Below are 13,797 nucleotides of genomic sequence, written 5' to 3'. Positions count from 1 at the left end.
ATTTTTCGGAGTACTGGAGAGTTACGGGAATTCACCGGGGAGTATGTGGGCCTTATTGGGCCATACGGGAATAGAGGAGAGAGGCCAAAAGGAAGGAGGCGCGCGCCCCCCCTCTGGTCCAAATTGGACAAAGGGTGCAGCCCACTTTTCCTTGTTCCTCTCCCCCTCTTTCCTTCTCTCCTACTCCAACAAGGGAAGGAGGAGTCCTACTCCCGGGGGGGACCCCATACACACAACAGTTGATCATTGATCTCTTAGCCGTGTGCGGTGCCCCCATCCACCATAGTCCTCGATAATATTGTAGTGGTGCTTAGGCGAAGCCCTGCGACAGTAGAACATCAAGATCATCACCACGCCATCGTGCTGACGGAACTCTTCCCCGACATTCTGCTAGATCGGAGTCCGGGGATCGTCATCGAGCTGAACGTGTGCTAGAACTCGGAGGTGCCATAGTTTCGGTGCTTGATCGGTCGGGCCGTGAAGACGTACGACTACATCAACCGCGTTGTGCTAATGCTTCCGCTTTCGGTCTACGAGGGTACGTGGACAACACTCTCCCCTCTCGTTGCTATGCATCACCATGATCTTGCATGTGCGTAGGAAATTTTTTGAAATTACTACGTTACCCAATAGTGGTATCCGAGCCTAGGTTTTATGCGTTGATGTTGTGCACGAGTAGAACACAAGTGAGTTGTGGGCGATATAAGTCATACTGCTTACCAGCATGTCACACTTTGGTTCGGCGGTATTGTTGGATGAAGCGGCCCGGACCAACATTACGCGTACGATTACGCGAGACTGGTTCTACCGACATGCTTTGCACACAGGTGGCTGGTGGGTGTCAGTTTCTCCAACTTTAGTTAAACCGAGTGTGGCTACGCCCAGTCCTTGCGAAGGTTAAAACAGCACCAACTTGACAAACTATCGTTGTGGTTTTGATGCGTAGGTAAGAACGGTTCTTGCTCAGCCCGTAGCAGCCACGTAAAACTTGCAACAACAAAGTAGAGGACGTCTAACTTGTTTTTGCAGGGCATGTTGTGATGTGATATGGTCAAGACATGATGCTAAATTTTATTGTATGAGATGATCATGTTTTGTAACCGAGTTATCGGCAACTGGCAGGAGCCATATGGTTGTCGCTTTATTGCATGCAATGCAATTGCGCTGTAATGCTTTACTTTATCACTAAGCGGTAGCGATAGTCGTGGAAGCATAAGATTGGTGAGACAACAACGATGCTACGATGGTGATCAAGGTGTCGCGCCGGTAATGATGGTGATCATGACGGTGCTTCGGAGATGGACATCACAAGCACAAGATGATGATGGCCATATCATATCACTTATACTGATTGCATGTGATGTTTATCTTTTATGCATCTTATCTTGCTTTGTTTGACGGTAGCATTATAAGATGATCTCTCACTAAATTTCAAGATAAAATTGTTCTCCCTGAGTATGCACCGTTGCCAAAGTTCGTTGTGCCCAGACACCACGTGATGATCGGGTGTGATAAGCTCTACGTCCATCTACAACGGGTGCAAGCCAGTTTTGCACACGCAGAATACTCAGGTTAAACTTGACGAGCGTAGCATATGCAGATATGTCCTCAGAACACTGAGACCGAAAGGTCGAGCGTGAATCATATAGTAGATATGATCAACATAATGGTGTTCACCATTGAAAGCTATTCGATTTCACGTGATGATCGGTTATGGTTTAGTTGATTTGGATCACGTGATCACTTAGATGATTAGAGGGATGTCTATCTAAGTGGGAGTTCTTAAGTAATATGATTAATTGAACTTTAATTTATCATGAACTTAGTCCTAGTAGTATTAGCATATCTATGTTGTAGATCAATAGCTCGTGATGTTGCTCCCCATTTAATTTTTATATGTTCCTAGAGAAAACTAAGTTGAAAAATGTTAGTAGGAACGATGCGGATTGGATCCGTGATCTGAGGGTTATCCTCATTGCTGCACAGAAGAATTATGTCCTTGATGCACCACTAGGTGACAGACCTATTGCAGGAGCAGATGCAGACGCTCTGAACGTTTGGCTAGCTCAATATGATGACTACTTGATAGTTTAGTGCACCATGCTTAACGGCTTAGAATCGGGACTTCAAAGGCATTTTTAACGTCATGGAACATATGAGATGTTCCAGGAGTTGAAGTTAATATTTCAAGCAAATACCCGAGTTGGGAGATATGAAGTCTCCAACAAGTTCTATAGCTAAAAGATGGAGGAGAATAGCTCAAGCAGTGAGCATGTGCTCAGATTGTCTGGGTACTACAATCACTTGAATCAAGTGGGAGCTAATCTTCCAGATAAAATAGATATTGAAAGAATTCTCTAGTCACCATCACCAAGTTAGTAGAACTTCGTGATGAACTATAATATGCAAGGGATAACAGAAACGATTCCCAAGCTCTTCGCGATGCTTAAATCGACGAAGGTAGAAATCAAGAAAAGCATCAAGTGTTGATGGTAAACAAAACCACTAGTTTCAAGTAAAGGGACAAAGGGAAGAAAGGGGAACTTCAAGAAGAATGGCAAGCAAGTTGCTGCTCAAGAGAAAAATCCAAGTCTGGACCGAAGCCTGAAACTGAGTGCTTCTACTGCAAAGGGACTGGTCATTGGAAGCAGAACAACCCCAAGTATTTGGCGGATAAGAAGGATGGAAAAGTAAACAAAGGTATATTTGATATACATATTATTGATGTGTATTTTACTAGTGTTCGTAGCAACCCCTCGGTATTTGATATTGGTTCAGTTGCTAAGAGTAGTAACTCGAAACGGGAGTTGCAGAATGAACATAGACTAGTTAAGGGTGAAGTGACGATGTGTGTTGGAAGTGGTTCCAAGATTGATATGATCATCATCGCACACTCCCTATACTTTTGGGATTAGTGTTGAACCTAAATAAGTGTCATTTGGTGTTTGCGTTGAGCATGAATATGATTTGATCATGTTTATTGCAATACGGTTATTCATTTAAGTAAGAGAATAAATTGTTGTTCTGTTTACATGAATAAAACCTTATATGGTTACACACCCAATGAAAATGGTTCGTTGGGTCTCGATCGTAGTGATACACATATTCATAATATTGAAACCAAAAGATGCAAAGTTAATAATGATAGTGCAACTTATTTATGGCACTGCCGTTTAGGTCATATTGGTGTAAAACGCATGAAGAAAATCCATGCTGATGGGCTTTTGGAATCACCTGATTATGAATCAATTTATGCTTGCGAACCATGCCTCATGGGCAAGATGACTAAGACTCCGTTCTCCAGAACAATGGAGCAAGCAACAGATTTGTTGGAAATCATACATACTGATGTATGTGGTCTGATGAATATTGAGGCTCGCGGCAGGTATCATTATTTTCTGATCTTCACAGATGATTTGAGCAGATATGAGTATATCTACTTGATGAAACACAAATCTGAAACATTTGAAAAGTTCGAAGAATTTCAGAGTGAAGTGGAGAATCATCGTAACAAAAATAAAAGTTTCTACGATATGATCGCAGAAGGAAAATATTTGAGTTACGAGTTTGGCCTTCATTTAAAACATTGTGAAATAATTTCACTACTCACGCCACCTGGAACACCACAGTGTAATGGTGTGTCTAAACATCGTAACCGTACTTTATTAGATATGGTGCGATCTATGACATCTCTTACTGATTTACCGCTATCGTTTTGGGGTTATGCATTAGAGACAGCTACATTCACGTTAAATACGGCACCATCTAAATCCGTTGAGACGACACCGTATGAACTATGGTTTGGCAAGAAACCTAAGCTGTCGTTTCTTAAAGTTTGAGGTTGCATTGCTTATGTGAAAAAGTTTCAACCTGATAATCTCAAACCCAAATCGGAGAAGTGCGTCTTCATAGGATACCCAAAATAAAATGTTGGGTACACCTTCTATCACAGATCCGAAGGCAAGATATTCATTGCTGAGAATGGATCCTTTCTAGAGAAGGAGTTTCTCTCGAAAGAAGTGAGTGGGAGGAAAGTAGAACTTGATGAGGTAACTGTACCTGCTCCCTTATTGGAAAGTAGTTCATCATAGAAATCTGTTCCTGTGACTACTACACCAATTAGTGAGGAAGCTAATGATGATGATCATGTAACTTCCGATCAAGTTACTACCGAAACCTCGTAGGTAAACCAGAGTGAGATTCACACCAGAGTGGTACGGTAATCATGTTCTAGAGGTCATGTTACTTGACCATGACGAGCCTACGAACTATGAGGAAGCGATGATGAGCCCAGATTCCGCGAAATGGCTTGAGGCCATGAAATCTGAGATGAGATCAATGTATGAAAACAAAGTATGGACTTTGATTGACTTTCCCAATGATCGGCGAGCCATTGAGATTAAATGGATCTTTAAGAGGAAGACGGACGATGATATTAGTGTTACTATCTACAAAGCTAGAATTGTCGCAAAAAGCTTTTCGACAAGTTCAAGGTGTTGACTACGATGAGAGTTTCTCACTCGTATCTATGCTTAAGTCTGTCTGAATCATGTTAGAAATTGCCGCATTTTATGAAATCTGGCAAATGGATAAACAAAATTGCATTCCTTAATGGATTTATTAAAGAAGAGTTGTATATGATGCAACCAGAAGGTTTTGTCAATCCTAAAGGTACTAACAAAATATGCAAGCTCCAGCGATCCATCTATGGACTGGTGCAAGCATCTCGGAGTTGGAATATACGCTTTGATAAGTTGATCAAAGCATATAGTTTTATACAGACTTGCGGTGCAGCCTGTATTTACAAGAAAGTGAGTGGGAGCACTACAACATTTCTGATAAGTATATGTGAATGACATATTGTTGATCGGAGATAATGTAGAATTATTCTGCAAAGCATAAAGGAATGTTTGAAAGGAGTTTTTCAAAGAAAGACCTCGGTGAAGCTGCTTACATATTGAGCATCAAGATCTATAGAGATAGATCAAGACACTTGATAAGTTTTTCAATGAGTACATACCTTGAAGAGATTTTGAAGTAGTTCAAAATGGAACAGTCAAAGAAGGAGTTCTTGCCTGTGTTACAAGGTGTGAAGTTGAGTAAGACTCAAAACCCGACCACGGCAGAAGATAGAGAGAAAATGAAAGTCATTCCCTATGCCTCAGCCATAGGTTCTATAAAGTATGCCATGCTGTGTACCAGACCTATTGTATACCCTGCCCTGAGTTTGGCAAGGGAGTACAATAGTGATCTAGGAGTAGATCACTAGACAGCGGTCAAAATTATCCTTATTGGAATAAGGATATGTTTCTTGATTATGGAGGTGACAAAAAGGTTCGTCATAAAGGGTTACGTCGATGCAAATTTTGACACTGATCCAGATGACTCTAAATCTCAATCTGGATACATATTGAAAGTGGGAGCAATTAGCTAGAGTAGCTCCGTGCAGAGCATTGTTGACATAGAAATTTGCAAAATACTTACGGATCTGAATGTGGCAGACCCGTTGACTAAACTTCTCTCACAAGAAAACACATGATCACACCTTAGTACTCTTTGGGTGTTAATCACATAGCGAGGTGAACTAGATTATTGACTCTAGTAAACCCTTTGGGTGTTGGTCACATGTCGATGTGAACTATGGGTGTTAATCACATGGTGATGCGAACTATTGGTATTAAGTCACATGGCGATGTGAACTAAATTATTGACTCTAGTGCAAGTGGGAGACTGAAGGAAATATGCCCTAGAGGCAATAATAAAGTTATTATTTATTTCCTTATATCAAGATAAATGTTTATTATTCATGTTAGAATTGTATTAACCGGAAACAAAATACAGTGTGAATACATAGACAAACAGAGTGTCACTAGTATGCCTCTACTTGACTAGCTCGTTGATTAAAGATGGTTATGTTTCTTAACCATAGACATGAGTTTTCATTTGATTAACAAGATCACATCATTAGGAGAATGATGTGATTGACTTGACCCATTTCGTTAGCATAGCACTTGATCATTTAGTTTGTTGCTATTGCTTTCTTCATGACTTATACATATTCCTATGACTATGAGATTATGCAACTCCCGTTTACCGGAGGAACACTTTGTGTGCTTCCAAACGTCACAACGTAACTGGGTGATTATAAAGGTGCTCTACAGGTGTCTCCGAAGGTACTTGTTGGGTTGGCGTATTTCGAGATTAGGATTTGTCACTCCGATTGTCGGAGAGGTATCTCCGGGCCCTCTCGGTAATGCACATCACTTAAGCCTTGCAAGCATTGCAACTAATGAGTTAGTTGTAGGATGATGTATTACGAAACGAGTAAAGAGACTTGCCGGTAATGAGATTGAACTAGGTATTGAGATATCGACGATCAAATCTCGGGCAAGTAACATACCGATGACAAAGGGAAGAACGTATGTTGTTATGCGGTCTGACCGATAAATATCTTCGCAGAATATGTGGGAGCCAATATGAGCATCTAGGTTCCGCTATTGGTTATTAACCGGAGACGTGTCTCGGTCATGTCTACATTGTTCTCGAACCCGTAGGGTCCGCACGCTTAAGGTTTCGATGATAGTTATATTATGAGTTTATGAGTTTTGATGTACCGAAGGAGTTCGGAGTACCGGATGAGATCGGGGACATGACGAGGAGTCTCAAAATGGTCGAGACGTAAAGATCAATATATTGGACGGCTATATTCGGACATCGGAAAGGTTCCGAGTGATTCGGGTATTTTTCGGAGTACCGGAGAGGTACGGGAATTCGCCGGGGAGTATATGGGCCTTATTGGGCCATACGGGAATAGAGGAGAGAGGCCAAAATGAAGGAGGCGCGCGCCCCCCTCTGGTCCGAATTGGACAAGGGGTGCAGCCCACTTTTCCTTGTTCCTCTCCCCCTCTTTCCTTCTCTCCTAATCCAACAAGGGAAGGAGGAGTCCTACTCCCGGTGGGAGTAGGACTCCCCCCTTGGCGCGCCCTCCTCCTAGGCCGGCCGCCTCCCTCCCTTGCTCCTTTATATACGGGGGCAGGGGCACCCCACAGACACAACAGTTGATCATTGATCTTTTAGCCGTGTGCGATGCCCCCCTCCACCATAGTCCTCGATAATATTGTAGTGGTGCTTAGGAGAAGCCCTGCGACAGTAGAACATCAAGATCGTCACCACTCCATCGTGCTGACGGAACTCTTCCCCGACATTCTGCTGGATCAGAGTCCGGGGATCGTCATCGAGCTGAACGTGTGCTAGAACTCGGAGGTGCCGTAGTTTCGATGCTTGATCGGTCGGGCCGTGAAGACGTACGACTACATCAACCGCGTTGTGCTAACGCTTCCGCTTTCAGTCTACGAGGGTATGGACAACACTCTCCCCTCTCGTTGCTATGCATCACCATGATCTTGCGTGTGCGTAGGAATTTTTTTGAAATTACTACGTTACCCAACATGGGTGTGCTTGGCATCCATCATGACCCACTAGGATCGAATGTTGTCGGCTCTCTTCCCAATGCTCGAGATCGAGTTGGCCTTGCCGCAGGCGACGAAATTAGCGTATCCAGAGGCGTGCTTGCCGCTGACGTGGAGGAAGAAGAAGTGGCGCAGGAGCGCCATGGACGGCATCACGCCCAGGTACGCCTCGTAGTAGTAGGCAAAGATGGACAGTAGGAGGACAAAGTTGGGATTGAGGTGCAACGCCTGCAGCCCATAGTGGTCGAGGACTTCATAAAAGAAATCGGAGATGGGAGGAACCAACCCAATAGCGACGCTGCTCGAGAAGAAGGGGAAGAGGGTGCTCCCCTCAGGCTCCGGCTCGTCGGACGCAAGTCGGAGCTCCATCGTCCCCCACTCGTTGCTCTCTCCCGCTATGAGCAGGCGCACGAAGGCGAGGCTCTTCTCCGTGACGGTGGGTGCCTCAAGAGCGGGCTCATACCAAGCCGGTGCCGAGGAAGTCTTGACCTTGCGCGGCGCCATGAGCGGCAGATGCAGAGCAAGCCTGGGGCAGATCTGGAGGTAGCGGCAGCGAAGAGTGAGAAAGGTGATCTAGAGCGAGGCAAGGAAGAAGCAACGAAGGCAAGTGCTGCCCGCGCCAGCCTTTTGTCAGGTAAAGCAGTTGCCGAGGCAGCATGGGGAAGCGGAGACGCCCATGTCCAATCAACTGCCATGCGTCAACCAAGGACGTAGGCTTTGGGGGCTGTTGTTGTTGTCATCCTCATCACTCCCGCTCCCGGAGGATGGTTCGCCGTCAGAGGAGCTCTCCACACAACACCTCAAGCGAGTTCCCAAGAGCCAAAGACCTTTACAGAGAGCAGGTCGTCCTCCATCAATTTAAATTGGAGCACGAGCCCCTCCGACAGGCTATGGGCACGGGCGAAGGTCTTCCATCCACGGCAGAGATACATAACATGAGGGGCTGGGAAGTCGACGTCGACCCGCATGCTGCCATTCCCGCAGCCCCTCATGAGCAACCTCAGAGTCTAAGGCGGATGAAGCTCCATCTCCCAAGAAAACGGAGTGGGGAGACGAAGACAGTCGCGCACTGGCCCATGCAGCCTGACGTAAAACTCGCGGGGCTGGTCTTCGACATGGCCCTCCATTGGAATGGCCGCAGGCGGAGGCGAAGCTGGTGCGCCGCCCTGTCCTCCTCCTCCCCGAGCGCCACGACAGCCTCGCCCCCTCCCTCTCCCTCTCGTGGCCGGCTCCGCCAATACGAGCTCTTGGGAAGGAAGGGCACGCTATCGAGTAGAGGCCCTCGTCGCCGTTATCGGAGCACCAGCACGCCCTCTCGCCATGACAAAGGGAAGGAAGGAGTCGAGGCGGAGGAGATGAGCACTGAAGGATCGAAGGACACCGCCCCCTCCTCTCCTTCTTATAAAGGGGCGGGGCCGCCCCGCTCGACCAATTCAGCCGCCAAGAGGCGCGGGGAATCAGGACCGACCCGCTGCTCCAATCAGCAACGACCTAGTTTTCCTGCTTCCACATTATGGCTTGTGCCCCCCGCGTCCACCACCTACCCTTCTCGAGGCATGAAGCAACATGGAAAGTGAACCGGAATCAAGAGGATGACTGAAGCGACCGCATTCCACCCCGTGACCATGGGGCGCAGGCACCTTGAAGGCCGCGACCTGAGTCCACTTGGTAAATGAGCCGCGCCCCTACGTTTTCCTCCCTTTTCTGGGGAAGGCGCGGGCCTCCTCTTTACAATTCACTACGATGTGACGCATGAGGGCAGCAACCGCCACGCATGACCCCAACGTCACACACGACCCCCACGTCGCGCATTCAACGTGGGTCATGGGGAAGTGCGACGAGCGAGGGAGTTACATCAGTAAAACTCGGCCCCGAATGCCCGCGCACCGTTTTGGGCCTAGCCCAACAACACGTCGCGCTTATGTATGGCCCAGGCCCGGGGGTTCCTGTCGGTGCACAAAAGGAGGGGTCCTATTTTTTACCCCTTTACTTGTGCGCGGACAGTCGGAGCCGCGCCTGCGGCCACACCTAGCGGGGCAGTGGAAGGAAGCAAAGCCACAAGACAACCAGAACAACGCCAAGCCAGAAACACGAAGAGTAGAGGGGCGAGGTGGACTCCCCGGCAAGGCCCTTGCCGGGGCGGCCTCCGCAGCCCCGGCAAGAACCTTGCCGAGGCAACTTGCCCAACACCAACATCGCAGCCACCCTTGAGCCTGAGATTTCCAACGCCATCGACATCATTGAAACCAAGGCTCGGGAAGTGCCTGCATGGTGGCATGCAAATCTTTGTGGAGACCAGAAGCACACAAGACTAGATGATGACCAGAAGACAACGATTCTCGGCAAGATCCTTGACAAGGATACCCACGATACCCCCGACAAGACTTTTGCCGGGGACGACCAAGATGCCGGTGCAAGACCCTTGCTGGGGCCCCGGAAAGACTCTTGCCGAAAACATCCGCGGGGCCGCAACCAGGTCCACGTCTGCCAAGACTCCACCGCCGTTCCCATGCAGCTGCCAGCCCACCAGCTAGGCAGGCGCCTGTGTGGCGACGTGCGGCCTCTAGGTCGACTCGGCAAGCACCTGCGTGGTGGCATCCAGATCTTCGTGAAGATTCAGCCACCGCACCAACTCAGCAGCCAGCCAATGTGGCGCTACATGCCTTGTCAGTTTGGACGCACATCAAATCCAGGCGAGGCGACGACAACTGGGACGAGCTTCCTTGCTGTCCCCGATAAAGCAAGAAGGGCACGTCGATGGCGCATTAAATGTGTTTGTCCTACGATGCCAGGAGATAGACTCGAATATTGTATACCTTTCCACCTCCTGTGTGCCACTGTGGCAGCCCCTTTGACTATAAAAGGAGGCCCGAGGCGTACTAGAGAAGGATTCTGATTTTTTGGACGATGCACACATCATAGCTAGTTCAAGAACTCTAGAATACTCAAATATACACCAAAGCAGGACTAGGGTATTACGCATCCTCGCGGCCCGAACCTGGGTAAACGATCCTCGTGCTGGCATCTAGACCCTCTCTTTGCACAACCTCGCACCCGCCAACCATAGCAAAAAGGGACCCCAGTGATCCCATAGGTGTCTTTTCCCCCGACAGTTTGTTTAACCTCTCTTATAAATTATATGATCTAAGCAGTAATAATACCTTGCTTAAGTAAGCACATGAGTGTACAACTCTGTCAGTAAAACCCTGTTACTATTGTTGATGACATTCCGGTAACCATCGATGGATGAGAACTTTTCCTATTGGTGCGCCTTGTTTCAATGAGTAGGAAAATGGTTCTCTTCGTCCCTCATCCTTGGTACCAGCGTTGTTGCCAAGATAACTGACAGGCTATCCTCTGACATGCCTTGCTATTATGACCGTGCAAGATGTCAGCACCCTTCCTACTTTTAACGCACATGATGGGCGCATAACCCATAGTTCCACAGGATCAAAATCAAACTCTCATGTACATCATTGATTCTGAAGTATCTTTTTCACTTGACTTCGTATGTAATTCACGAGCCACCATCCTAGAGATGATCTATTTTCGTATCAAACGCAATATTTGTTTTCGTTGCTCTGAACCCGTTTCACCTTCTGATTAGGCATCGAACACTTGCCTACCCATTCGAAACTCCTCACGGTACCTTCTTACTTTGCTCTCGATATTTCTTAAGTTTCAATTCGAGAGTTACTTTCCACCACCTGCTGTGATGTTATCTACCAGATAAGCAACCTTGTAGAGGTCTGTTCTTCCAAAGCTACCCCTTATCCTTTCGTAAGTATGATGGAATCCCCCCCCAAAAGGATGACGACATCATCATGAAGGCCTGAAGTAGAGAAATGAAGACATCAATGTAATGGATCGACCTGTTCGAAAAGAGCAACCAAGATTGGGAAGATCTGTTAGAATTTCATAACCAGAACTTTCCCCTTACTCCACCATTTAAATCTCAGGATGAGATTTCTTGTAGTGGAGGAGATTTGTAACACCCCCAGTGTCAAGCTACAGTGACCTCCCTCTAATTATGCCAAGTCATCTTCATTAACTTACTAATAGTCATTAAGATCCAAAATACATTCCGATTCAAAATTAAAATAGTGAGTGAAAATAAAACTTCCTCAAATAAATAAACAGAAGTGTTCGTGTTATTGCAAATATTCACTAACTATTTTTCATGTAGAAACCAACATTATTTAAGTTGCTAAAATGCCCCTAGGATTTAAATAGTGGAACAACAACCATTTAATGGACCTTTTCTTTTTCAAAAAAAACTTAAACTATTCCAAGTGCCCTGAAACTTTGTGTGCACCACCCCAATATTGCATATAATTTACGTGACAAGTTTCATATATATAAAAATTGATTTGGTGGACCAACTAAAAATAAAAAGTAGCTAAAATACATTACAGGCAAAATATATGGGAAAGGGCCAAGTGCTTGCTGTGCACTAGAAGCCTAGTGCTACAGTACCATGGGCCAGCCCACCACCAGGCTTTTCCTTCCTTGCTACAGGAGGTAGGGGAGGCGTCGCGTGCATCCGGTCGCCATGGCCGCGGCTGGACGCGTGCCGACCATCCCACGGACCCCTTCTTGGATAAGATGACACCCTCGTGCCCTTCCATCAAACCCTAGCACCCATTTTCCCCTTCCCCTCACTCGATGTCATCTTCGCATCACGCAGCCGCTGCCGTCGCCATGGCCGTCCTTACTCCCGTAGCCACCGTGCTCCTCGCCTACTGAGACCGAGTCCAGAAGAAATGCCGGCGTCGACTACATCATCTGCAAAGTCTGGATCGAGCCGGAGAGCTCCACATTGACCGGATCGAGCCCGTCTTCAACCTCCGGCACCACGACGCCATAGAAAAATCCGTCGATGTCGCTCCACCACCGGCCTTTCCGAGCTCGCCTACGGCCTCTCTGTGAGCCGCTCTTATAAAACCCCTTAATACTCTCTCGATTTCGTCATCGTAGCCACCCGTGCATCACCATGGCCGCCATGTTGGATGCTTCGCTCCCACACCCGGGATGTTCTGTGTTCCGGTTGATGTTCTGCTGCTCTTTGCTATAACCGCTGATGTTGCCTCCTCCTGCTGCCACTACCCCGCATGCCCGCGCAGCCATCTACGCCAGGACGCGCCCACCCCCGGCCGCCCGCACCCGCCTCTGCTCGCCGCTACTCGTGCCCACAGCTGCTGTTGCCCGATGCTGCTTCGTGTTGTTCCGCCACAACCGTACTGCTGCTGCTGTTGCCAGGGCGCGCGGGCCCACTATCGAGCCCCGCTAGCCTGTCCCCGCCTGCTGCTTACTGTGGCGTGCTGCTGCTGCTTGCTGCACTACGAGCTGCTGCCTGCCGCTGCATTGCGTTGCCGTTGCCGCTATGTACCGCTGCCATGTTGCAGCCATTGCTACTGATCTATGCTGCTCCCATATGTATGTGTGCGCTGTGTGTGTATTGTGTGTGTGTGTGTGGTCGGCGGTGCCACAGCTGTATGAGGTCGGCCATTGTTTAGATAGGACTAGTTTAGATTAGGATTAGTGCTAAGTTAGTTTGATGGCAAATGACATGTGGACCAATTCATTTGAAAGCCTGCCTAAAAATATCTAAGTCAATGACATGCGGCCCCCACCAAATCTGTTAAATTAATTAAACTCTTAATTTACACAGTCTCCAGGACAGGTGGGTCCCACCAGCTAGTTTGTCCAGTCAACTGGTGACTGGACTATTTACTTTGACCCTTACCCACCTGTCATACACTGTGGCTGGCACTACACTATGTGACAAAAGTATTTACTGATTAAATTTGGAATATAAATAAATGCATAAATTCTATAAAACTTTTTAATATAAAATAAACCATATCTCGGATGATAATAATGTATATATGAAAATTGCTCAGAAAAATCCAACGAATCCGAATATGCTATCTGTTCATCTGTCACATGCCCCTAGCATGATGAACATGGAACCTTCCCCTCTCTTTCATCTGTCCGGAAAATGCCAAACGCTGGGAAAGCACCTTCGGATGTTTTCCCTCTCCGTCTACAACATGTAGCATTGCGTTAGGTCACCTCTAGCACCGCGTTTGCCATGTCATGCTTTGTGTACTGTTGGTTGCCCGTTATTTATTTGTTTCTCCCTCCTCTTTCTTCTCCGATAGACCCCGAGACTGCTGTTGATGCCCCTGTGATCGACTACGTCACCAACGACTCTACTTCCTTTTCAGCAGAGCTTCCAAGCAAGCAAAACCCCCTTGATTATTTCAATATCGCCAATTTCCCTTCTCTCTTATGCTTGCATTAGAACTGCTACTGCTTTTCTATA

This window comes from Triticum urartu, chromosome 4A (genome assembly GCF_056163025.1).
Source record: "Triticum urartu cultivar PI428250 chromosome 4A, HENAU_Tu73, whole genome shotgun sequence".
Taxonomy (NCBI): Eukaryota; Viridiplantae; Streptophyta; class Magnoliopsida; order Poales; family Poaceae; genus Triticum; species Triticum urartu.
The sequence above is the reverse complement of the archived record's forward strand: the minus strand, read 5'-3'. Positions refer to the sequence as shown.